A 26,352-nucleotide genomic window follows, 5' to 3' on the forward strand; every position below is an offset into this window, starting at 1 on the left:
AAACTTAAGAATAACCTTTTAAAAGCCCTTGAATAGTGTTGTAACTTTAATAAATCGAATGTTGATTTTCAAAACACACACACACACAGAATATTCTTCTCTAGACACAGAAACCACTCTTAAGGACATGCATACAAACATACATATACCATGTCTACATAAATAGGTGACTGGATGGAGATAGTGTTGACAGAAGGAGTGATTTTTCTTTTATTCTGTGTTGTGTGACAGTGAGGAGGTGGAGAGAAAGTCTTCCCCATGACCCACCCGCCCCAGGAAAAAATTAAAGATATCTGCAAATTCTTTGAAACTAGTTTCAGGAGGTGGGGTTTGTGTCACTTCCCTTGGGTCCGGGAAGATTCTGTGACTGACCAACATTTAGTAAGGCTGATTGTGCAGCTACTCGGGCCCAGAAATGCCACTGCTGGGTGTGCATCCCAGGGGAACTCACTTATGTGTGTACAAGGAGACATGCTGGAGAATGCTCATAATTACAGAACCAACTGACAGTGCCATCCACAGCAGAATGGGGAAGTAATTCTTGGTATATGTATGCATTGGAATGCTCTGCATAGTGGAAAAGAATGAACTGGAGTTACATATATCATCATGGGTATCCGTCACAGACATAAAGCTAAGAGAAAATAGTAAAATATAGAATAATGTTTTTCAACCTTTTTTTCATTGTCACCTCCCAAAGAGCCTTTCTAGATATTTTCCTAATTCTCCCCATGAAATTTTAATAGCTAAGATATATTGTATACCTGTTTATGTACTCTATGTATATCTGTGCTTTACACATCAGAAGAGTAAGATTCCCCCCAACAAGAACCAATTTTCGCCCCCTTGGGGGCAACATTGCCCTGGCTGAGTTTGCATGATGTAGAAAAATACACAAACTATGATACTATTTACATAGTATTTAGAAACATGCAAAGTAATAGCATTTTGCTTATAGAAATGCATGGGAATGCTGACTACCAATTTCAGTAGAGTGGTGATTCTATGGAGGCAGAGGAGAGAGAAAAATGAAATTGGAGAAGGGTGTACTGGGGACTTCAGGTGTGTTGATGGGTACACGGGGATTATTGATGCTTCAGGTAGAGATTCCAGAGGGTGGGGCTGCAGACCCTCTGTTTCATAGATACTGGTTTTTTACTAGCTTTCCTCTATCTGAAAATTTCCTCTGAGAACACAAGAAGGAAAATTTCCTTTCAAGAAAGAAAATAAATTGAGTGGACTTTAGTCACAACATAATGTGATAAATACAATCAATAGTCACCAGTGTATTTTTAGAAATTTGACTGGATATGGCATAATGTTAACTAACATGAGGTAGTTTGTCACAAATGGAAACTGCCCTTTCTCCAAAAATAAATCAGCAGATGTATGTGGACTGTTGCAATCACTGGTGCGTTTGGGGGAGGACCAAGAATCAGCTGGCATATATAATCTTAATAGAAACTTGTGTAAGGTAGCAATTTACCTCATAATAAAGCAAATCCCACAGGTTTGGAGCATGGAACGTGCACTACAGAGCCTGTAATTTCTTAATAAGGTTCATGGAGTAGCTTTCATAAAATATGCATTTGTATGTTTTATTTTTCCTTTACAACATGAGACTAAAAATACATATGCAACATTACCCTTGGAAAGAACACTTTACAGATTCATAGTTCAGGATTTTTGCATGTAGTGGTGATTGAAAATGAACTCATTTGACATACACTGGTTGCCTCCATGACCCTCATGGCTATATCATGATTTAATCTGCGAGTGAGCTCCATGTAATTCGTAAAAACACAAAAGTTTTGGCTCATTTTGCTATATTAGGTATTTAAGGCTTTGACTCACCAAAATACTTTTTATGTATTCTGTATAAGTATACTTACACATTTTATTGCATGTAATATAAATAGAAATATATAAACACCCATTTCTATGGCATTTATCTTCATAATAAGACCAAGCAGAAACAGTTTTGGTTTGTGCACATCAAATATATCAGATTTTACATATTTTATTCTATTGTGCAATAAAGAAATGCATCATAACACGACGATATTTTTTTTCATAAGTTACAGTCTTCACTATGTAACCACATAGGAGGTTTCCTTTCCCATAACAATTTTTAGGAAAGAGACCGAGTTTGACTACATGTAGCTATCATAACTTATTTGCGGATGAATCATAGCTCTTGTAATTCTGCAAAGGATAAGAAAGGGAGCTAGGGCAGTTTATAAGGGAAACATCTAACAGATGATGTCCCAAGACTAGGTGTGCCTTTCTTGATGCCAGAGATTGAGGTGAGGTTTGCAGTCACTCTTCTTCTTTGCAAGATTCTGGGTGATGGAGAACATAAGCAAAGTACTAAAAGGCAAATTGTGTCAGCATTACTCATGGCAGGACAAAATTCTGTTAATGCACAATGTGGAGTTCTCTGGAATGGAGAATACACATTAGAGAGAAGCCCAATGTGGAGCCTCATGCTTCCATCTTGAACCCAGACCCTTGTATTTCCCTATTGAAAGAGTGGGGTCTACAGGGCAGTCTTTATGTCCACGAACCCAGACTACTTCAGAGCATGCAGGCCTGCCCCATTCACAGAGTGGCTGGTTGAGAAGGAAGGAGTGGAGGGTTGCTTCTTCACAGAGAAGCCTGTCTAGGAGGGTCCATCCCATGGGTGAGAGAGATAAAGATGGAGATCTCTCTTCTGAAATGCCACCTGAGCTCATAAAGGACAAAGACAGAAAGTACTTGACTGGATTCTGGCCTTTGGGATAACATAACACCCTATTGATTAAGAAAAATATCATTCTATGAATGTCTTAGACTTTAATTGGGGTTTTCATGCCTTTTGTTAGAAGTAGCCTTTGGGGAGAGGGAGAGATTGAAGATGTTCTCACTAACTCTTGGCCATTAGGTAAAAAGGCTGGAAGTCGCTTCTTGTACATTAACACAAAGGGGAGTGGTGGGGAGGGGGGTACTGATGCGGAGGAATGGCATTAACATTTTTCTTCCATCCCACCTTGGATTCAGTAGCCCCAATCAGAAGGGCATCCACTGGTTTGGGGTCTCTGAATTATGTCATTCATTAAATATGGTGGCAAAGGTTAGAAGTTAACATTTATCGATTGTCTACTCAATTCCAATAATTCTATATAACTAATTTCATCATTATAATTTAATGCTTACGTGAATGAAGTGCAGTTATATCTCACACTGAGGGTTGGGTCTAAAGTTAGCTAGGAAGACTGTGGTAAAAATTATCTTTGAAAATCACTTAGGAAAAGTGCCACACTGGGGAGAGGTTTCCTTTCCCTTACTAAGCACAACATAGCCATATTTTTCTTCAGCCCTGAATCAGAATTCTAATTTTTGCTTTTCATTTGAACATAGGATAAAAGAGTTGTCTGTTTAGGGACTGTATTGTATATAAAAATATGTATCTTTAAAAACTAGATTTATGTTTAGCCAGTGAGATGCTTACACTATAAGAAGCAGTAAAAATAAGGGCCAAATGAGGATGCAGCCACACATTGATCTCTCTTATCTTATACTCACACCTGGCCATGCACTTACTGAGTGAATAGGGGGCAAAATGCTATTTCCTTCTTTCTCATTTTTTTGGCCAAATTCATATAATTGAATTTGTTTAATTGTGTCTAAGATATGACTGCATTGTAACAGTATTATTTAAGGTAAGCTACGTTATGCTGCAGTAACAGACGAATCCTGAAGTCTCAGTGACTTAACCCAACAAAACATGTTTCCCATTCACAGAAAGTCATCATGATAAGAGCTGGTGACTTCTCAAGGCAGCCATTCTCCATGTGGTAGACCAAGTAACCCAGACTGTTTCCATCCTGTGCCACTGCCAGCTTATCTTGTAGCCTCTATGATCAATTCTCCAGAGACAAAGAGAACCGAAAGGTCACATACTCGTTCTTAAATGCTTTGGCTCAAAAGTGACACACATTACATGCTTATGGTCCATTGGACAGAAATAGGTACATAGTCTCTCCAACTTTAAAGGACTAAGAAAAATCAGAACACATGGATGTTCAGAGGTCAGTAAACGTCTGTACCACAAATAGCTCATTTATTTAATAAGGACTGACTGCATATCACTGTTTTAAGCACTTTATAGGCATTATTTCATTTAACCTATGAGATAAGCAGTATTTTTATCTTCACTTTAAGGTGTGAAAGTGAGGGTTGGAGTAGCTAATTAGTCCACAAATCACTCAATGAAAAAGTGGCAGAGCCAGGATGTGATCCTACTACCTTCATCTACTGCCAAAACCGCTAATCCAGGTGTTTGTTATTGGGTCACACTTTAGCCCTCTCATAAAAGTTTATACCTGTTGGTTGGGCATAACATGTAATATGAATAGTGATTCATCTTAAGCCATAGGATATGGTTTGGTATATGATTTAGGCAAGCTATCGAGAGTTTTTTTCAGGTCTTTGTTTTGCATGTATATAAACATATATTCTCTGTCTCTCTTTTAAAAAAGTCATTCTCATCTGTTATTTCTTATTTCCCTACAGAAATGTCTTATTTGCTCCTCTCACCCTCAACTCACAACTTTTTACTTATCTGAGCATGAAAAATCTGTCCATGTTTTCTAGAAAGCTGATGGATATTCTCAGGTGGAGACCATATTCACTCAGGAAAGGACACAGGAAATGTAGGTCCAGGGGAAGGAGAGATGGGGAGTGAGTAACAATGGTGGTTGTATCACATTTTTCGATCGGCACCAGGACTTACTGTACATGTGGAGACAGCTAAATTATGAATCAGATTGTAGAGTGCCCTATAGGAAGGAAAGTTTGCTGAGTAGAAGGGTTTGATATTGAAAGCCAAATGATGATCATGCCCAGAGCAGCCCCTTTTTTCTAAATTGGATATTCCAGGAGTAGGTTTAATGACAAAGGTGAGTGTGGTCTGATGCTGTAAGGGAGTAGGAACATTTATTTCATTTATTTCAAATGATAAGATGTTGTTCAAGACTTTGGGGTCTCAGAGAATGTAGATTCAGGGCCCTGGTGGGAAGAAAGTGGTCAGATATTGGAAGCAACAGCCGGAAGGATACTCTGCTGCATCACATTTGGATTGTGGAATAGAACTCAGAGGATTCTCTATGAACGTGCCCCCACCCCACCCCCACCCCTGCCCCATGCTAGGAAAGAATAGATTTTCTGTGGGGCATGAGCTGTCTTTCTCTACTAATAGTTTCTTGGTAGCCTAATCACCTGGGACCTAGCTGGGGTACCTAGGGCCATAGGCTCAGGGTAAGGCACATATAATACTCTGGGCAGTGTAGCTGTTACACTAACCCTCCAAATCTTAGTGGCTTAACATAATAAAATGTTGATGGGAATGATTTCTGGGGCGGAGTGGGGGAATCTGCTGCACACAATAAATGAGGGACCTGAGCTTCTACCTCTTAGTAGCTCCACTGTTCCCTAGGGTCTCAGAGTCCTCTGCCATATCCTCTACATCCAGCTGAAACGTGAAGGAAAAAAGAGAAAGAGTGTGGAGGATTCCTGTAGGGTATTTTTATGGGCCAGGCCTAAAAGTGGTGCACATCCCTTCGACACAATCCATGGATCAGAACTAGGGCATTTGGCCACACCTGACTGCAAGAGAAAGCAGGGAAATGTAGTCTAACTATGTGCCCAAGAAGAAGAGGGGATGGGTTTGGTGAACACCTTGCCAATCTCTGCCACAACCGAATATGAGTAGAAAGTTAACATCTTCATAGAGGGGGGCTGAGTTTATGCCCTTGGTGAGGAGCTAGGAATCAAGCCTACTCAGCAGGGGCTGGGATAGCCATAATATTGAAAGTCAACCTCAAGTAGGGCATGGCTTAAGGCAGGGCACAGGAAACCCTGGACATGCACGGACCACAATTCCCTTGTGTTTAACCAGCAGCTTTCTGAAAAGAAATGGCGCAAGAGGGGCTCCTAGAGTATGAAGAGGTAGACAGGTGAATTGTTCTGGAGCTTCTTGGATGTTCCTGATGACATCAGCAGTGACTGCAGAACAGATTAAGGGAGAATGAGTTCCTGGACCCTGGAAGATTCCTTGACAATGTACTACCAATAGGAACCCCAAGACATTGAAATAATTTGTATGCCTGAGATAATAATAATAGCGAACATTTATTTAGTGCTTACTGTGCATCAGAAACTGTGCTAAATGCTTTACCTGCTTGTATTAGCGTTCTCTAGAGGGACAGAACTAATAGGATAGATGTATATATGAAAGGGAGTTTATTAAGGAGAGTTGACTTACATAATCTCACAAGGTGAAGTTCCACGGTAGGCTGTCTGCAAGTTGAGGAGCACGGAAGCCATAGTGGATCAGTCCAAGTCCCAAAACCTTAAAAGTAGGGAAGCTGACAGTGCAGCTTTCAGTCTATGACTGAAGGCTCAAGAGCCCCTGGAAAATCACTGGTGTAAGTCCAGTGATGTTTGAGCGAAGGAAGCATCCAGCATGGGACAAAGGTGAAGGCCAGAAGACTCACCAAGTCAGCATCTTCCCCCTTCTGACTTTTTCTAGCCATGTTGGCTGCCAATTGGATTGTGCCCACCCACATTGTGGGGGGGGCTTCCTGAGACTGGGTCTTCCCAGTCCACTGACACAAATGTTGATCTATCTGGCAACACTCAGAAACACCTAGATACACCCAGAAACAATACTTTGCATCCTTCAATCAAGTTGACACTTAATAGAAAACATCACACTGCTCCACATTCTCTAATCTTCACAACTGTTGGGAGACAATTCTCCACAGTTCTTTAGCATTTCTGCATGTCTTACAGGCAGAGGCACTGGCTTTCTTTGTTCCAGACTATCTTTCCAAGAAGATTTCTGTCGAAAATAGCTTATAGCTTTAAAAGATAGATATAGTAGCTCCCTCTGAAGAAGGGGGCATATTTGTTTGCTGGCCAGGATAATAAAGAGAATGTTTCCATTTGGAACAAATGTTGGACAGATTTACTTGCAGGACCTTTAAAGAATTGTGGTTTTCTCAATTTGGAGTTCGTCATCTGTGGCAAAACCTTGCTGTACAGATAGCATCTACTTTGACTCACTTCTGAATTGCACTCTTAGGAATTAAGGGGACAAGTTTCATACAAACATGAAGCTCATGCTATATTCTGTATCTTGAGTAATGAAGTCTTCATGTGATCCAGGAGTCACGTGTCTTCTGTCTGCCTCTATGAAACGGTGGCAAGTTAGCCATTTAGCTTGAAAGTAGGATCAAATCTCAGACCAGTCACAATTCTTGCAATGACAACCCCATGATGTTGATAATAATTATTATGCCTGTTTTACAGATGGAGGGTTTTTGTTGGTTTGTTTTTTTACACATTTGAGGTTTTCAAAGGTGAAGGGACTTGTCAAAGTCTACAGTTACTAAATGATTGAGACAAGATTTGAATTTAAGCAAGTGTTTCAGGGATGAGGATTTATGGCTAGAACTTTTAGTTATATGAATGAGGTATTCCTCAAGTTGAGAAGACACAGATGACACAAAGTTTAATGAATGATAATTGAGGATTTATTTTATGCACGAGTCTAACTAGAATAAATAGGCAAAATATTTATCCCTCACATAGCCTCAGAAAAGAAATTCTTCCCTGCTGAGATTTTAGGAATGGATTTTTACATGTTTTGATATCATTAAGTAAATGTACAATAAGACAAATGACCACGGCAAAGTGAGCAGTTTCTTAATTCAAAACTTGTTTTCTTTGACGGCAATGCAAGTATACGTATGGAGAGGGTTTGGGCTTGTCCTCAGAGCTCAGCAGAACACTTGGATTTAAAAGATTAAAATATTTAGATAGTGTGACCAATGAAACATCTTGGCAGCATGAGGGGACCTACTGGTGGGCAGGCAACATTGTTTCCTGGATATATTGAAGATGAAGGTGTGCTATTAAAAATAAAAGAATGTAAGTGTTCTGGGCAAGGACTTATCTCCTCGTGTGCCTTAAGGCTGTTGGGAGTTTTCTTCTGTGTAGATGTCATCAGTATACCTGGAAATTTCTTTCTTCTGTAGATTTTCTGAAAATTTTCATCTTTAGTTTTAAAGAGTCTGAGAATACCGAGGAAGTCGAGTCCTCTCTGCATTCACTGTGTGTAACTTTCCCCCTTTTACTCACTTGGGAAGGGCTCAGGTTTATACGTGTGTCACCGTGACTTTGAGAGATATCTGGAACTTAATATTTGCAAGTATTTCAGTAAGACACTCAGTAGTCTGTCTTTTGAGATTATCTCCCTCCTAACCTGCTTCAGTTTCCTGGAACTTAGATATAATGGCTGGAGCTCTAGCTGCCTTCTAAGATCATGAGACAATCTTTATAGAAGAAGCCTGAGCTAAAGCACTTTCATCAAGGACAGGTTTGGTAGCTTCCTGAAGGAGTGTATTGACATAAATTTTATAGGAATTGAAGTTTACTGCACTAAGTTTACAAGATATATTGTCACCAAATGTTATCAAATTAGGTGATGTCTGTGAGCATGCCTTCTCAAGTCTCCTCAGTTCCTCATGAGAGATAAGCTTGGATCGTTAGCAAAAAATTTTTGCCAAGTCTCTTATACTCTCCAATGATGTCACTCTAAGACTTTAAACAGTTTTTTGAGATTATATGTGATTCAGCTACATTTTCTTCCTATGCTATGAACATCGTCTCGCTATATTGTTCACAGGTTACATAATAATAAATAGGTTTCAGACATGTTGTAATTGTGGAGAGGATAATAGCCTGAAGGCCCCCACGAGGTCCAGAGACTAAGCAGAACAGACAGTACAGAGCTCTGCCATACTTGTTAAGGATGGTGAAGCAGAATGATAAAAGTGCAGATTTCTCATGACTCTGCTGAACCATCATACCAGTCCTGGACTGCTCAACTTGGGTTTACTTTAGTGCGTGTATGTATTATTCAAGGTGGGCTAACTGCTACAACAACCCAATTTTAGTGGTTTAACCCAATGGAAGTTTATTTTCACTCATGCAAATGTCCAAATTAGATGTTTGGGTTGAATGACTCTGCTGGTAGATTCTTTGAAAATGGCAGCACAGACATCTGATTTTCTATTTTATGACTCTATTATCCTCTGAGTCTTAGAGTCCACTCCATTCAGATGAAAGTGGAGTATCCCTCTGGGAGGATTTTATCTCCCAGTCTGGAAGACAGCACACATCATTTCCACTCATAGCTCATTGGCGAACCTTGGTCACATGATGTGCCCAGCTGTAAAGAAGTCTGGGAAGGGTAGTTTATTTATTTTAATTTTTGTGGGTACACAGTAGGTATATATATTTATGGAACACATGAGATGTTTTGATACGGCATGCAATACATAATAATCACGTCATGGCAAATGGAGTATCCATCCCCTTAAGCATTTATCCTTTGTGTTACAAACAATCCAATTACATTGTTATTTTACAATGTAGAATTAAATTATTATTGACTATAGTTACTCTGTTGTGCTATCAAATACTAGGTCTTATTCATTCTATCTTTTTTGTGCCATTAGCCATCCCCACCTCTCCCCTCACCCTCCCACTATCTCTGGGATGGGTAGTTTAACTGTGTGCCCAGGAGGAAATGGAATATGGCTTGAAAACAACGAACCAGTTTTTGCCATGGTAGAGAAATGATATTTGAGTTTTTTTTAAAGCTATTGTTATTTCTAGCCTCTGTTCCCAGGAGCTGAACACAATTCCTAACCTATGAAGTTGTATGAAGTTTAGCATCAAACATGTACATCTTATGTACCAATATAATAAAATTGCCAAGAAATATACAGATAAATGATATAAAAAGCGTACAATAATTTATATAAAATTCAACACATGTATGTTTATCTACATACACAAGTCTACACATGGAAAGACAATATTCCAAGAAGATACATATCAAATTTTTAAATGTAGTTACTTCCAGGAAGGGAAGTAATTTGAGATGAAATAGGACTTTTATTTTTTAAACCATATGCTTCTATACTGTTTGATTTTTTTTGACAAAATGAATGTATTTGTGTCTATAATAAATTTGAAATAAAAAGAACTTACATAGAATCTTGGTTAATATCTCTTTTAAATAGCCTGTATAATTCTGAACTCCAAAACTTACGAAATGTAAGGACTTGGAGAGTTCACATGCAGCCCAGAAAATGCCTAGATTGTAGGAGAATAAGAATAACAGTGAACTTAAGTGGTTCAGAGAAGATAAAAGAAAGTAAGAGAACAGACATTAGGTAAATGAAAGTTTTTTTCTGTTTCTAGTAAAGGCAATCAAAGGGAAATGTGGCTTAAAGTGCAAGATTAAGGATTTAATTTAGACATAAGGAAGACCTTTTTTCATGGTCCTGCTTGTTAAAAATTGAATTGGGTTGTAATGGGAGGATGTGAAACCTCATTTCCCAAGAGTTGCTATGAGGAAAAAAAGGGCTTTTATTGTTACATTCCTCCAATTCGACTGAATTTCATCACTTTGGACTCTCTGGGACATGGGTATTCTATGGTTATTCTAGGTGAAATATGCTCTAAGGCTGTTCATGTTTCTTATTTATCTTGTGGTTTTTGTCTTTGCTTGCACTGTTGCTAGAGAACTCGGATGGTGTATATTTAGAGAGAGAAAGAGTGAAGACAGGTTGGCTGATTCTTTATACTTCATAGGTGGATATATGGAGCTGAGGCAGCACGAGGCTGTCATCCTATTAAGCAGGGTTAAGATACGGATTTTCACCATCGATTATACTTTGTTCTGCATTCTTTTATGTTCACCCTTTTTTTCCTTCTTAGCTTTCTTAGGAGAAATATTTTGCTTATTAAGAGTGGTGTGAATAGATGTTTAATTATCATCTCCTTATTGTACTGCATGTAAGGCTGATACGGTATTCTCTCACTTGATAAATGTGTTACATTTCCTTGCAAATTAAGGATATTTATATTGCAGACAGGTGTGTCATGAGGGAATAAAATCTATGCTTAATATCATAATGTCTAACAGGATATTTATGTTGAGGTTTCCTTTCAAAAAATATTTCTCAATTTTTAGATTTAGTATTCACAATTTGATAGCACTGAAGGGCAAAAGTAGAATAGGAGAAATGAGCAAACTGATCTTAACTCATTTGCTGGCTCCTGCTCAATCTTTTTTCTTCCCCCAACAGCTGGAGACCCATCTCCTTCCACCTATATGGGGATAAAGTGTCTGTGAAGGGGAACATTGGATTAAGTAATAAGATGGCAACAGACATTTCAGCTTTTAAATAACACCTTGGTTCATGTCAGGAAATCTTATATCTTGACAACATTTAGGAGAAAAGTTTGGAATTCATAATTTTCATTTTATAAGCTCTCCATATTCATTTTTACCTCTGATCTGCTTAAGCGGTGTATTCCTCCAACAATTTATTGCCTTTTAAGGCCATGAATTCAGAGGGCTGACAGTAAATCTGGACAAGCTCTAATATGCCTTGTGCCAACTGCAATTTAGCTGGTCCTTTGAGAGCTCAAGTTTTTTATTACCATAAATATTCTTCTGCTTCCAGGCGTCTCCCTGCTGACAACGTTGCCCAATTTTGAATCCCGACATCTTCATTTCAAAAGCCTGAAAATGAAATTGCAAAGGTCAGGTTTCATTGTAATTGCAGGCTATGGTGAAAAAAGACCACGTTCCTTAGGATTGAGCTGCCACCCACCGCTTGCTTTGGAGAGCGCAGGGCTTGGGGAAAATGTCACTGTGCAATTCAAGTGAATGATTGTACCTGGCACTTGGATCATCAGGAAATATTTGGTCGTATTTCACAGTGTCTGACTTTGTCACCACATGAAGAGGGAAAGACTTTAAAGAGGACTCTGATTTAGCATACGTGAACAAAGCATACTTCCAACTTCTGGAATGTCCTTTTCTCCTTTATATAATGAATGGCTCTCAACCTTCAGATCTTATCTCAGTCAACACAACTTTACCTGACTGACCTCTTAGTGCCTTGTATTTACCTGCAAAACAGGGATAACGATGGTTTCTATCTCAGTCATTGGAAAGATGAAATGAGTTAGTGCATGCCACATACTTAAAAGAGTGCCTGACACAAAGTAAATTTTCCACTGTAGTTAGCTATTATTATGACCTATCACCATAATAGCTAAGGCTGTCTGAGCAAGGCACTTTGCGTGATTCACTTGTATTTTCTTGTTTAATCCTCACAGCAGCCCTACGAGGTTAACACCACTGTCATTTCTCTTCTACAGTGGAAGAAACTGAAGTTAGAATGGGAAATTGTTCAAGGTCACAGAGCAAGCAACGATGCATTCAGAATTTGCACCCAAGCATTCAGGCTCCAGAGCCCATGCTCATGAGGAAAGCCATGGAGACAAAGCTATGTAGCAAATGCTATTGCTGCCCTGCCCTTAGCCCATCAATCTTCTCTCTTCAGGGCACATGGGCCCAATTTCCAACTCCTAGCATTTGCATTTTGTTGCTTGATGGCTCTCTGTGCTCCCATCCTACTTTACCACTCATGTGGAAGACAGAAGGTGTCAGGGAATCAACAACCCCCACAGCAGCCCTCAACTCATGATTGCTGTGGTTTTGTGGATAAATACTCTGTTGTCCCAAGGTGGGATAAGTCTGAGGCATGTCCTTCCCTGGCTTCTGGCTCTACCTTGGCAGCTGACTCTTCATCCTTTATTAGCTTTCTCCTGCTCTCTGACTCATCTCATGTCTCCATGCTCCTATGGTTTCCTCCACCTCCCATGTAACTAACACTCAAACCTCATTTTGGAGTCTTCTTCTGGGGGAATCAAACTAAGTCTCAACACTAAGATTCCATGATCCTAAAGACGCTGGAAGTGGAGTGGAGCAAGGGAGTGACTGGAGTCAGACAGAAGAAAGAGGGCATATCACTAAGTTGTGTGCCTGTGAGTACGTCAACTTTGACTCTAGTGATATTTGGGGCTGTATGATTCTCTGTTGTAGGGGGCTGTCCTTTACATTGTAGGAAGCTGAGTAGCATCTGTAGCATCTACTCACTAGATGCCCGTAGTAACCCCGTCACCACCAGTTGTGACAGCCCAGAATGTCTCCAGATATTGCAAAATATTCCAGGGGAGAGAATTGGGGGATTTAAGTGCCTCACATGGGAAGTGGCTGCAGAGAACTCAAGAGGTGGGCCAAGTTTACATGGGATGGGACATCAGCAGCCATTGCTACAATCTAATGCTTAGTTTGGTACCTGGTACAAAGTTGTGGCTAAAGATACATTTCTTGCACCAAAGTAAACAAAATCAAACTGCACTAAGTTTGGGGAGTTAATCTGAAAAAATTAATCACTTTTATGGACATTATTTTGTTAGAATATGTGTTCTAAATTTCGAAAGCCTTACAAATAAACTCTTGGAACACAACCTATACAAAAACTAGAAACTACTCGTACACATTTTTAAAAAGAAACTTTTTCTTTTTTTTTATTTTTGAGAGAGAGTCTTGCTCTGTTGCCCAGGCTGGAGTGCAGCAGCGGGATCTTGGCTCACTGCAACCTCCACCTCCCATGTTCAAGCAATTCTCCTGCCTCAGCCTCCCGAGTAGCTGGGACTACAGTTGCATGCCACCACGCCTGGTTAATTTTTTGGTATTTTTAGTAGAGAAGGGGTTTCACTGTGTTAGCCAGGATGGTCTCGATCTCCTGACCTTGTGATCTGCCCGCCTTGGCCTCCCAAAGTGTTGGGATCACAGGCGTGAGCCACCGCACCGGCCTTTTTCAAACTTTTATTTTAGATTCAGGGGTAAGTGTGCAGGTTTGTTACATGGGTGTATTGTGTGATGCTGGGGTTTGGTAATGATCGAACCCATCCCCCAGGTAGTTAGTATAGCACTCAGTAGCTAGTTTTTCAACTCTTGCCCCGATCCCTACCTCTGCTTCCTTTAGTCCTCAGTGTCTATTGTTCTATATATGGCCATGTGTACCCAATGTTTATCTCCCACTTATAAGTGAGAGCATGCAATATGTGATTTCTTATTTCTGCCTTAATTTGTTTAGGATAATGACCTGCAGCTGCATCCATGTTGCTGGACAGGACACAATTTTTTTTATGCCTATGTACTATTTCATGGTGTATATGTACCACATTTTCTTTATCCAATCCACTGTTGATGAGCACCTAGGTTGACTCTATGTCTTTGCTATTGTGAATAGTGCTGCAATAAACGTATGGGTGCATATGTCTTTTTGGTAAAATTATTTACTTTCCTTTGCGTACGTACCCAGTAATGGGATTGTTGGGTCAAATGGTAGTTCTATTTTTAGTCCTTTGAGAAATCTCCAAACTGCTTTCCATAGTGGCTGAACTAATTTACATTCCCACCAACAATGTATAAGCATTCCCTTTTCTCTACAGCCCTGCCAACATCTGTTAGTTTTTGTCTTTTTAGTAGCCATTCTGACTGGTGTGAAATAATATCTCATTGTGGTTTTGATTTGCATTTTTTCATATGTTTCTTGGCTGCTTGTATGTCTTCTTTTGAGAACTGTCTGTTCATGTCTGTTGCCCACTTTTTAATGGGGCTATTTGTTTGTTTGCTTGATTTGTTTACATTCCTTATAGATTCTGGATATTAGACCTTTGTCAGATGTGTAGTTTGAGAAAATTTTCTCTCCTTCTGTAGGTTGTCTGTCTACTCTGTTGATAATTTCTTTTGCTGTGCAGAAGCTTTTTAGTTTAATTTGGTCCCACTTGTAAATTTTTTTTGTTGGAATTGTTTTTGAGGGATTAGCAATAATTTTTTTGCTAAGGCCAATGTTGAGAAGGGTATGTCCTAGGTTTTCTTCTAGGATTTTTATAGTTTGAGGTCTTACATTTAAGTTTTTAATCGATCTTGGGTTGATTTTTGTTTATGGTATAGAGAAAGGGTCCAGTTTCATTGTTCTGCATATGGCTAGTCAGTTATCACAGTATCATTTATTGGACAGGAAGTCATTTCCCTGTTGTTTATTTTTGTTGACTTTGCCAAAGATCAGATAGTTGTAGGTGTGTGTCTTTATTTCTGGTTTCTCTGTTCTGCTCCATTGGTCTGTGTGTCTGTTTTTTTAACAATGCCATGCTGTTTTGGTTATTATAGCCTTGTATAATTTGAAGTCAGGTAATGTGATGTCTTGGGCTTTGTTCTTTTTGCTTACAATTACTTTGGCTATTTGGGCTCTTTTTGGTTCCATATGAATTTTAGAATAGTTTTTTCTAATACTGTGAAAAATGGTATTGGTAGTTTAATACAAATAGCATTGAATCTATAGATTGCTTTGGGTCATTTTAATGATATTGATTATTCCAATCCATGAGCATGGAATGTTTTTATGTTTGTCTGTGTCATCTATGATTTCTTTTAGCAGTGTTTTGTATTTCCCTTGTAAAGATGGTTTACTTCATTGGTTAGATGTATTCCTAGGTATTTTTTTTTTTTTTGTGGCTGTTATAAATGGGATGGCATTCTTGATTTGGCTCTCAGCTTGAATATTATTGGTGTATAGAGCTGCTACTGATTTTTGTACCTTGATCTTGTATACTGAAACTTTACTGAAGTCATTTCTCAGGTCTAGGAGCCTTTTGGCAGAGTCTCTAGGGTTTTCTAGGTATAGAATAATATCATCAGTGAAAAGAGATAATTTAACTTATTTTCCTATTTGGATGCCTTTTATTTCTATTTCTTGCCTGATTGCTCTGGCTAGGACTTCCAGTAGTATGTTGAATAGGAGTGGTGAGAGTGAACATCCTTGTCTTGTTCCTATTCTCAACAGGAATGCTTCCAGCTTTTGCCTGTTCAGTATGATGTTGGTTGTAGGTTTGTCATAGATGGCTCTTATTAAAAAATATATATTTTTTTCTTTATCCTTTGGACTTAAAGACTTCACTTCATAAATAATACATGGTTATGACTTCAGTGGATGTAGTGATTTACTTTATTTTACTTTAAGTTCTGGGATATACGTGCAGAACATGTGGATGTAGTGATTTTTTATGGGAACTCATGGGAGCATGAGTTTTGATGTTTTCAGAATACCATTTCATTGTCTTTGACTTAGGCAATTAACGAGAGGACCTTAGCTGCTTATCAGATGATAGTTTCACTTAAGTTTCTCATGACTAGAAATTAGAAAGTAGTTTCCAAGGTAACTGAAAACCAAGGTGTTTGCCCTCCAGTGTATCAGGAGTTTAAAATGGGATTCTATCTGTTTTAGTTTTAGCTTATGTCTCAAAGGCTGGTAACAAAAAATAAAATGCATCAAGTACACTCACATTCTAATGTTTCAACAGGGGGTGCAGATTACCACTTGTGTGCACGCATGCACATCCCCCACCAACACACATAGAGTTTTGGACTCTTTTGTTCAACATCAACTGGAATAAATGAGAGGATTAATGCTTGGGAAGTGGTTGTGGGGCAGGGAAGTTATTTGGACTCTGCAGTTGTGTGACATTTCCTCTTTATCGTATGGTGAAGGGGAAGGCAGATGCTTCACCCTCACCTCAGTTAGCAAGGGGGCATCATGGGCACCTCTTAGAGCATTCCTCATGTCCTCTGGAGTCAGACCGTGCAGAGAATGAAGCCAGACCTATGACGAAAGAAAGAATATAGTCAAGGGGATAACTGAAGTAACCTGTAGGAGTATCCTAGGGCTGCTGTAAGAAGTGCCACAAACAGGGTGGCTTAAAATAATAGACATTTATTCTCTTACAGTCCTGGAAGCTAGAAGTCAGAAATCAAGTTGTCAGCAGGGCCATGTTCCATCTGAAGATTCTAGGGAAGACTCCATCCTTACCTTTTCTAGCTTCTGGTGGCCCCAGGTATTCCTTGGCTGGTAGCAGCAACATTCCAAACTCTGCCTCTGTCTTCTCCCTGTTTGTCTCTTGCCTCATATGGTCTTATAAGAACACCAATCATATTGAATGAAGCCCTCCTCCCACTCCAATATGACCTCATCTTAACTAACTACATTTGCAATGACTCTATTTTCAAATAAGGTCATGGTCTGAAGTACTCGGGGTTAGGACTTCAACATATCTTTTTGAGGGACACAACTTGACCCATAAGATGGCCCTTGGCAGCAGAGGAACAGGGATTCATTTGAGCAAATTGTATCTCTACCAAAGGGGAGCAAATGAAATGTTTCTTGGGAACCAGATCTTCGTCAGCCAGGAGCTGCGTTAAAAAAAAAGCTCTGCCCAAATGTGGACTTTTGGAAGCACAGGGGCTGGGAATCAGCACTGTAAGCCATCAGCCAGAAGACATATATTGCCCAGGTCAGGAGCAATGAAATGTAGATTCCCTGTGGGGGAATTTTCAAGGACTCCCTCAAAGAACCCCATGAAAGAAAAAGTTTTTTTTTTTTTTCCCCCATATCTTACCTCTCTTCTTTCCTGCTCTTGCTTCTCCATTCTCCAACCCTTGGGTGATCAAAGTCCACAGTTGGTGAGGTGCATAGAGAACTGACAGAGAAAAGAGAGAAGCCAACCATACCTCATACTCCACTACAGGCAGTCACGTTGGGGGTGGGGTGAGGGCAATAATAAAATGCTCTGAAATATGAGGGTACAAAGTAATAGGTGTTTGACTCATGCTGAGAGGATTAAAAACTGGTGGCTTGAGCTGCTTATGGGGGAGGTGGGAGCTATGCCATCCATGGGAACAGAGGGCAGTTCTACTATATGTGATAAGAATGCATGACATTCTCGGTGTCCAAGTGGAGAACTGGGCTGGCATTTCCTGTAAGGAATGGCCAAGAGGGCAGCTTCCCGGGTAGAGGGAGCCCCATCAGTAAGACGCTTTTGAGGAGGAGCTGAGGAGGTTTCTCAAGAGGTCAGCTGGAGAGAACACAGTTGATATCAGGAAAGTACAGGCTCTCAACTCCCAGAGGTGGGGGCAGGTATTTACTTTGTATTCCACCTCAATGGTACTTCCTGGAATTTTGTCTTCTAAAGCACAGAGCCCTTTAATGCCTGATGGTGACAGTATGGGTTGAGACCTTTCCTGTCCCTCATCTCTACTCGTACTCCTTCAAACCTGGAGGAGCCAGAGGCAGCCTTCAGTGGGTGGCTGGAGAAAAAAGAGGAAAAGGTGGGGGGCACAGGTAGGGGCGTTGAGAGGAGCCAACTCAGCTCTATCTCTATAGGAAAGTTGGGAGCTGAGGGAAGGGAAAGAAATTAGAAAGTAGTTCCTAATTTCTAGAATTAGAAATGCAAAGCTGTAAGTGAAGTGAGGAGTTTCAATTAAGCTAGACTAGAAGTACTAGTTATTGAACTTATACTGTTTGGGGTACTAAAGTGGCCAGAAGATGCTTTTTAAAAATATCTAAGAATAACAAAGAAAATCACTGGCCCTGGATTGGATTTTTTCAACGTGCTAGAAAAATCTCAGCTCTCTGGATAGTAACAGTGTGGGTGTGGAGGGGATGAAGCTGTTTTCCATTGTACCATATGGAGTCCTAACTGTGCAATATAAGTGTTACTCGAGTTCAGCCAAATTCCAAGTCAAGGGTGCTTTGCCCTCTGCCTGAACTGGTGGCCATAGCTGAAACGCAGAGAGAATGAGAATCACTGTGAAAGGTAATTCTTCTTATCCCCAGAATCGTTCTGTTTCTTCAAACTGTGTTTGACTTTGGGCTATGGATAATGAGCTTAGAATTGTGCTTCTCATGGTGCAGTCCCAACCAGCTGCATCAACATTACCTGGGAACTTGGAAATGCAGAATCTCAGGCCCTGCCCCAGCCATACTAAATTATTCTTGGGATGGGGCCCTGCAATCTGTATTTTTTACAGCTTGCTGAATTTTGACAACCACTGGTTTAAAGCTCTGGCTGTCCATCCTGATTGTGCACTAGAATCACCTGTGGGAATCTCACAGGTTTAGTTGTACCTTGAGTCAAGCCCTCTCAAAATGTAATGAGCATATGGATCCTCTGGTGCTCTTGCTAAAATGCAGATCGTATTTTGGTCAGTCTAGGGTGGGGACCAAGCACCTACATTTCAAACAAGCTCCCAGGTGAGGCCGATGCTCCTGGTGTGGGGACCGTACATTAAGTCACCAGACTTTAAGCTATCTGCTAAATATTGTGTTCATGCACATTTTTGGGAGAAGAGGATTCATTGTTTCCATCAGTTTCAAGCACTCTGTGACTTGAAAAACATTAAGAAATTTGAAAATACAAATATAAAAAGAGGCTAATAGAGATGCCCATGGTGGGGGCCCATGAAAGTCTCCTCATTTGTGAGAGGGAAGAATGCTGTACTCTTTAATGTTCCCTTTCTCTTGAGGGTGGGATGGGGGAGGGGGAAGAGATTTTCCTGATTTCTGTTGTCCTTACTCAGTGCCTTGGTATTGCTTCTTGGGTGCTCTGGGTCTGTCTGGTTCCTCTGCTGCTCCCCCACCCTTTCCCGAGAGTGGTATAAGGAGATGAAAACAAAACAAAGACAAAACCTTTTGGGACATAATGACCACCTGAGGCAGCCTTAAAATGCAGATTCGCGGGCTCAAGTCTCTGGTCAGGCTGAGAGGTGGGAAGAACCCAGGAAACTGTATATTTAAACATTCTCCAAGTGATTTTGTTATAACCCTCCCAAACAATGCTGTGAGAAACCCTGATCTATTCTTTTCCAAGTGTTATGCTGGCTTCAAGAAAATAAATTAAATCTCTAGGTGCATCACAAAACTAATTTCTCAGCTACCCGTGGTTATGAAAGCCAGGCATCTCTCTTTTCTTATTATACTTCCAACTAGGGTCATTTCCTCCTAAGATTCCAGCTCCCTAGTGCCCTAAGGTTAAGTCAGAGCATTTCTCCTCACTTGCTTTCCTAATTGCTGGGAAGAGCTACCGTACCTGGTTTTGCAACCTCTTCGCCGTACCCTGGAGGGGCGCCATCTCAGTGGTGAGTCCAGTATTTTCTCTTTGCCACACGCTTTGTGGAGTCAGTAAAGTTTATAAAGTACTTCATGAGCTATTTGGACCTGAGGCATGGAATAAAGAGATTACGCAAACAGAATGGCATCCACATTGCAGGCAGGTGGTGAGAAATTTCCTCTCTATCCCTCCTACCTGCTCAAGTGCTGGGAAGAATTTGAGTGCAGATCTGCTGGGAGGACCTTGTAGAGAAAGGCTGAGCTGTTAAAAGAGTAAAGTTGATGACATAAACTGATTAACACCTGCAGACAGGAACGGCGTGTCATGGGATGAGATGGATGGAGATGTTAGATGTTATGGTTTGAGTAGAGAAATCTATCAACCGGTGGTATACTACCATTTACTAAGCATCTGCTATAGGACAGGTCCCAAACTACGCATCTGCTTGTATACCTTTTCTTATTCCATTTTTCATCACAGTGACACAAGGGAAAGCATTTTTAATGTCCATACTATACTACACTATAGAAGTGGGAACTGAGGCTTAGGGAAATGCAGTGAATTTGTTCCTTATCATATGATTACCAAATTAAGACTCTGAGATTCAAAGCCAGCTTTCCAGCTATCTTCTTGCCACTATGCAGCTTTGCATTCATTAATATCTAGGAAGGGAGGGAACAGGAAGAGAGATGAAGAGAAGATGTATGACTGAGGCTGTAAACAAAAATACCTTCCTGGCTTAACTTTGCATCAAGTTTTGGTATATTCTTGCAATAATATATTCTTCTTTTATGTAGTGCCTGGAAAATGTTTTCATTTCTGCTAAAGCAATAAAATTTTGTAAACAGATGGGGATAACATTTTGAAAACAATAACTCAAAATATATATTTATTTCCCTTTCCACCTTCTTGTGAGTCATAAGATTTATGGCCAAGGAAAAAATGGGAGGAATTAAAGATCATACACAAGGAGAAAATGGGGGAGAGATGTATCCATTCCACTGGGACAGGAAGTTCTTTAGGTTCTGGGAGAAAGATCAAAGGAAAGAGAAAGCTGTTGAAAAGATCAGTCACCAGTATCCTTGCTTCTTCCCATGCTAATGGCTGGAGATGAATTAGTACAAAATTCCATGTAGTTTGTTGGGTAATGCCCAACAAAGGGGATTCATGTCCTACCTCCTATTTAGGACAGTGGAAGAAACTTCAAAGGGTGCCCCCACCTGTGCACAATACTCATGGAATGTTCCAGAAGATAACCTAGCTTTTATTGAATTCATTTTTTTGAAATCTGCCGTGGTGTTCAGATGTAACTGCTTTAGACAGCTTTTAATTTAGTTTTGCTAGTGCAGAGTTCTCCTCACCAATTGTATTTTGGAAACACATACATGGTTTATTTTTAAAGTCTTTTTGCTCTAGTAGCACAACACAGTGAATCAAATTTCATGAAAGGCCAGAAAAATTTAACATCTTCTCTGGGTGCTGAAACTTGTGATTCCTTATATGCCAAGGAGTAGAATTGGCTCTCCATTGCCTGCTCCCATTCCTGATGATGAAGCATCAACGTGGGCTGTGCCATTAACACTTCATGTTCACGGTAACAACACCCAAATATAGGGCAGACAGAGGTGGTGGTGCTTCCTGTTGCTTAAGAGCTGTTTTGCTTGAATTCATCTCACACATTTGGGTTGACCTTGCTTTAAGAAAATGATGTAGAATATTGCAATTGTTCGGTGTATTGAATATTGACAATGATTCGAGAATGTCTGAAGCTACCTGGTTTTCAGGATGCTGTTTCCTTGATGTTATCACTATGTCCTGGCTCTCAGCTCTGGGGAGTTGGTAGATTGATTGCAAGGATAGCTCAGTTTGTTCATAGCTTCCAGTATTCATTCCCTTTAGTAGTGCCCACATTGACTCTAGGATTAGCCTTGTGGCTTGCTTTGACCAATGGGACAATAGCATACACAACACGAGCAGAGATTTGAAAGTGCTTATGCATTGGGGCTTGTCCTCTTGGTGCCCTTGGAATCTTGCCACCAGGACCAGATTAGCCTGCTGGAGGATGAGATACTACGTGGAGGAGAGCTGAGACACCCCCACTAACAATCAGCTAGCCTCTAGTCAGCTTAACAGTAAATTACAGCTACATGTGTGAGCCCCAGCAGAGGTCAGCCAGGCTGGCTCAAATTAGCAGTACCAGCCGGTTTAGCCCAACCTAAACTGATGACCCACAGAATCATGAGCTCAATAGTGTGGCTTTACACCACTGCATGTTTGTGGTGGTTTGCTATTCAGCCAAATTAATACAGATGCCAAGAATATGATCTTGTCGGTATACTCAGAATTATCTAGGGTTGGGGGGGATGACCTCATGAAGGACAGATGGATGAAACCATACATATTTATTAACATACTAAGTAGCAAGACTGAGAGACAGGGTGATTATTAGTGCGTTTTTTTTCTTTAGGAGAGTTTTCATGGGAAGCCAAATTATACTCAAAAGAGTCTAGATAGCAAAAATTCAGCCTGAGGGTGGTGATTGCTTGGTCTCAGGGCTAACTTTCTGCATCTACATCTACTCAATAGTATAGTAGGTTTTAAAAATGAAGGAGGGAGAGAGGGAGAGAGGGAGGCAGAGAGAGAGAGAGAGAGAGAGCGAGAGTGCGAGACCAACTATATCCAAGAGTGGTCAGAGCCTCTCTTCCCTGGAGAGACTGAAGTCACATATGCAGATTCTTCCAATTTGGGCTCTCCTTTCCTAGAATCCATGAGAACTTGATTAAATATGCCTTTCCAAAGTTACATCCAGGATAATTTGCTTACACTTGGAAATTATTACATCCTACAAATCGGTTTTTATGCTATGTTGCTTCTGTGACATTTTGTGTTTAAGATTTTAACTCTTGTATATTTCAATATTTAATGCTACATGAGGAATGGCTTGAGTTGAGATGGATGGTTCTTGGAGACTGGTCAAGAGGTTACTGCAGTGGTCCAGGCAAGGGGAATGATGATGAAGATTAAACTGCTAGCCACACAGAGGGAGAGAAGTAGATGGTGGCCCAGGCAAGAATAAAGATAACTTGGACAAGGTTGTTAGCTGTATGATGGAGAAAATTAGATGGATTCAAACAGTCTGTAGGCAGGACAGTCATGATTGGATGAAGGTCAGGGGCAGGGGAGGAGTCAAGGGTGATTCCTGGTTTTTACATGGAACAGTTTGGTGGTACTATTTGCCACACAAGTTATATACTTTTATCTTTGTTTTTTGTTCTATGGAAAAAAACACTGGGGCTCAAAGGTGTTTTAAGGGTGACTTGAGCACAGTTCTGGCACCATTAAGCCCTCAGTAAGTGTCAAGCTTTATTTCCATTGCCTAGCCATATAGCTAGTCTGTCTCCAAAATCGATACGCAAGCACTTCTCAAACTTTCATATGCTTACAAATCACCTAGCATCTTGTTAAAATGCAAATTCTGAATCAGCAGGTGTGGAATGGGGCTTTAGATTTATTATTTCTTATAAGGTCTTGCATGAAGCTGCTACTGGTGGTCCATAAGCCATTCTCTGAGTAACAGGGCCTGGAGCACTTACATGAACATGGACCTATCATAAACACTTGAATTGTAGTAATCGTGTCACTTTGGCACTAGGAATGGAGGAGGTAAGGTATGAAATTCTGTCAGGGTAAGATACTGGGACACCCAAATCAGGTACTGAGCAAGAGCTATGGATTTTAACCTTTTTGGTGAAATTCAAATCTTTAGACAAGTTAATCTTCTCAGAAGAAACATTAGAATAGTTTTCTTTTGAACAAGATGTAGAAGAACCATTGTGAGCCTTCCAGCAGAGACCTAGAGCAGCCTTGCATAGAATGCCCTTGAAATGCAAGTGACTGAACCACATTTGACATTCTTTAATGGATGAAGACTCACCCCTCTTTTTGTCCAGTAGTTGACAGAACACAAAGAGCTAAAGAAGCTATAGCAGGCTGTCAGAAAATATTCAACGACATTAGGCCAGGATCAGTTCGCTTGCTCAACAATTTAACCCGGGATGTTGTTGACAGATTTCTTAGGCAGCTCCATCAAACTGCATGCAACCTGACAGCATTTTGAAGTTCTAAGCCTGCATTTTTGTCAAAGATAAACATTCTAAGCTGATTTTTTCTTGGCGGGGGGTGGGGGGGCGTGTCAAGGTGTAAAATAGTTTTTATGGGCTGTCAGAAATCATAGTGAGTTAATATCAGAAACGATTTTGATCACCACACTTTAGGTTGGAAAAAATTTAGAATCCATAGAGGTCACCAAATCTCAAAACTGGTAGGAACTGAACATAACCTCTCATTATGCAATTGATAAATGTGACTCAAAGAGGTGAAATGACTTTCAGTAAGTCATGCAACTAGTGAATGACCATCCTTAATATAGTTTCCTGTTGCTACTGATGGTGCAAAATAATCATATTGTTAAACTCTAAGAGTTAGAATTTGGCAAGGCCCCCATTTCCCATGGAGAGGTTTACTAAAAGTACTTGGAGCACTGAAAACAATAGGAGCCCCCCAACCCAGATGAAAGGCTTTGACCATCGTCCTTCCTTGAGAAATTAAACGAGATTTAGAAGCAGTCCATATTCCACAAATAGGAGACTCCTGGCATTATCATTAGAAGGCAAGATAATTTAGGTTGGGCGTGGCAGCTCATGCCTGTAATCCCAGCATTTTGGGAGGTCAAGGCTGGAGCATCACTTGAGGCCAGAAGTTCAAGACCAGCCTGGACAACATGGCAGAATCCCACCTCTACTAAACATACAAAAAAATAGCTGAGCATGGTGGTGCATGCCTGTAGTCCAAGCTACTCAGGAGGCTGAGGTGGGAGGATCACCTGAGCCTGGGAGGTAGAGGCTGCAGTGAGCTATGATGGCGCCACTGCCCTGGGTAAGAGAGTGAGACCTTGTTTCAAAAGAAGAGGAAGGGGGAGAAGGGAGAGAAGGCAGGATAATTTAAATCAAATGAAGACATTTCTTCTGCTTTCTTCTAGAGGTTAACATGAGCTAAAAAGACACTCATGAGAAAAATGGGATGATGGTCCTTGCTTGATAAGGACTCCTGCCCCTGAAAGTTCCTTAGGGATGATAAATGTGTGTTCCATACATTCATTATATAGCAAAAATTAGTGTCTATACCTTTGATTTTCTCTGGTTTTAATTCTATTTTTCCTCTCTCAGTTTTATAGTAAAATTCCTATAGAAAAACATTGAGCTCTCTTTTAGATGACCTAAGGGAAGAAGGGTATTGGTTCATACCTAGGCTACAATAGCCAGGACCCTGGCTTGCAGGATTACAGTACAGCACCCAGCATGGCACCCAAGGCCGTTAATGATCTGGCTCCTGCCTTGGAAATACTCATCTGCTATTTCGCCATGGGGTATCATATTTCTTTTCAAAATGTATCTTTTTTTTTCCTCCCTAATTCTATGTCTTTGGACTTGCTTTTCAATCTTCCTGGATATCCAGTCTCCCCTTCCTTTCTGCCCAGTGAACATTTGTTCACCCAATTAGACCAGGTCAGTGTCTCCTCCTCTGTGAAGGCCTCTGCAGGGTCCCTGGTCAGAAGCAGTGGCTCTGTTTCATGTTATTTATAGGACTCTGCTCTTACCCTAACCATAAGGTTTTATTATTACTCATTTACATGTGTGGTTCTCTGTCTGCTCATTCAAATCACTTGGAGAGCTCCAGAAAGAAAACCTCTGTCTTGTCCTCATCCTAGAGATTCTGATTCAGATGATCTAGAGTGAGGCAAGGGCACTGGTATTTATTCTGAATCCAAGTGATTTTAATGTGCAGGCAGCATTGAAAAATACTGTGATTAGAATGTCAGCTCTTTGCAGAGACTGTGTTTATTTATCTTTTTCATTATCCCTCTCTACAAACTGCCAAATGCAGTGTCTGGCAGCTGGACTTGTATAAGTTCGGGAAGTCAAGGCAGTCAAAGTAGGCTCTCAGTACTTGATTACTCCCTTTGCTGAATGATCCACCTTCTCAAAAGGGCTTTAAGTCCAGAGGGAGAGGATAACTACACAGGCATCACGAAGAGAAAAATGTGGCCAACTTCATGGTTTTAATTAATTTGATTAACATACAAATACAATTATTTTTTGAAAAACCTACAAGAAGCTGCCTAGAGTGTCATTTGTTTGCTACTAAGAAGGGCAGAAGTAGGAGGAGATAGTGCTTCAGTTTGTAGCTGGGGTGATGTTCTGCAAGGTAACAAGGTGCTTTGGCAAGGCGGTGTAAACACAAGTAGACACCAGAGCTGTCCTAGCTCTGTTATCTTGTTTAAGTTACTTCACCTGTCTGTCCTCATTTTTCTTATGTGCAAAATGGCATGCTGATGTTAATACTGGGCTTCTTAGGATTATGATG

This window comes from Macaca thibetana, chromosome X (genome assembly GCF_024542745.1).
Source record: "Macaca thibetana thibetana isolate TM-01 chromosome X, ASM2454274v1, whole genome shotgun sequence".
NCBI lineage: Eukaryota > Metazoa > Chordata > Mammalia > Primates > Cercopithecidae > Macaca > Macaca thibetana.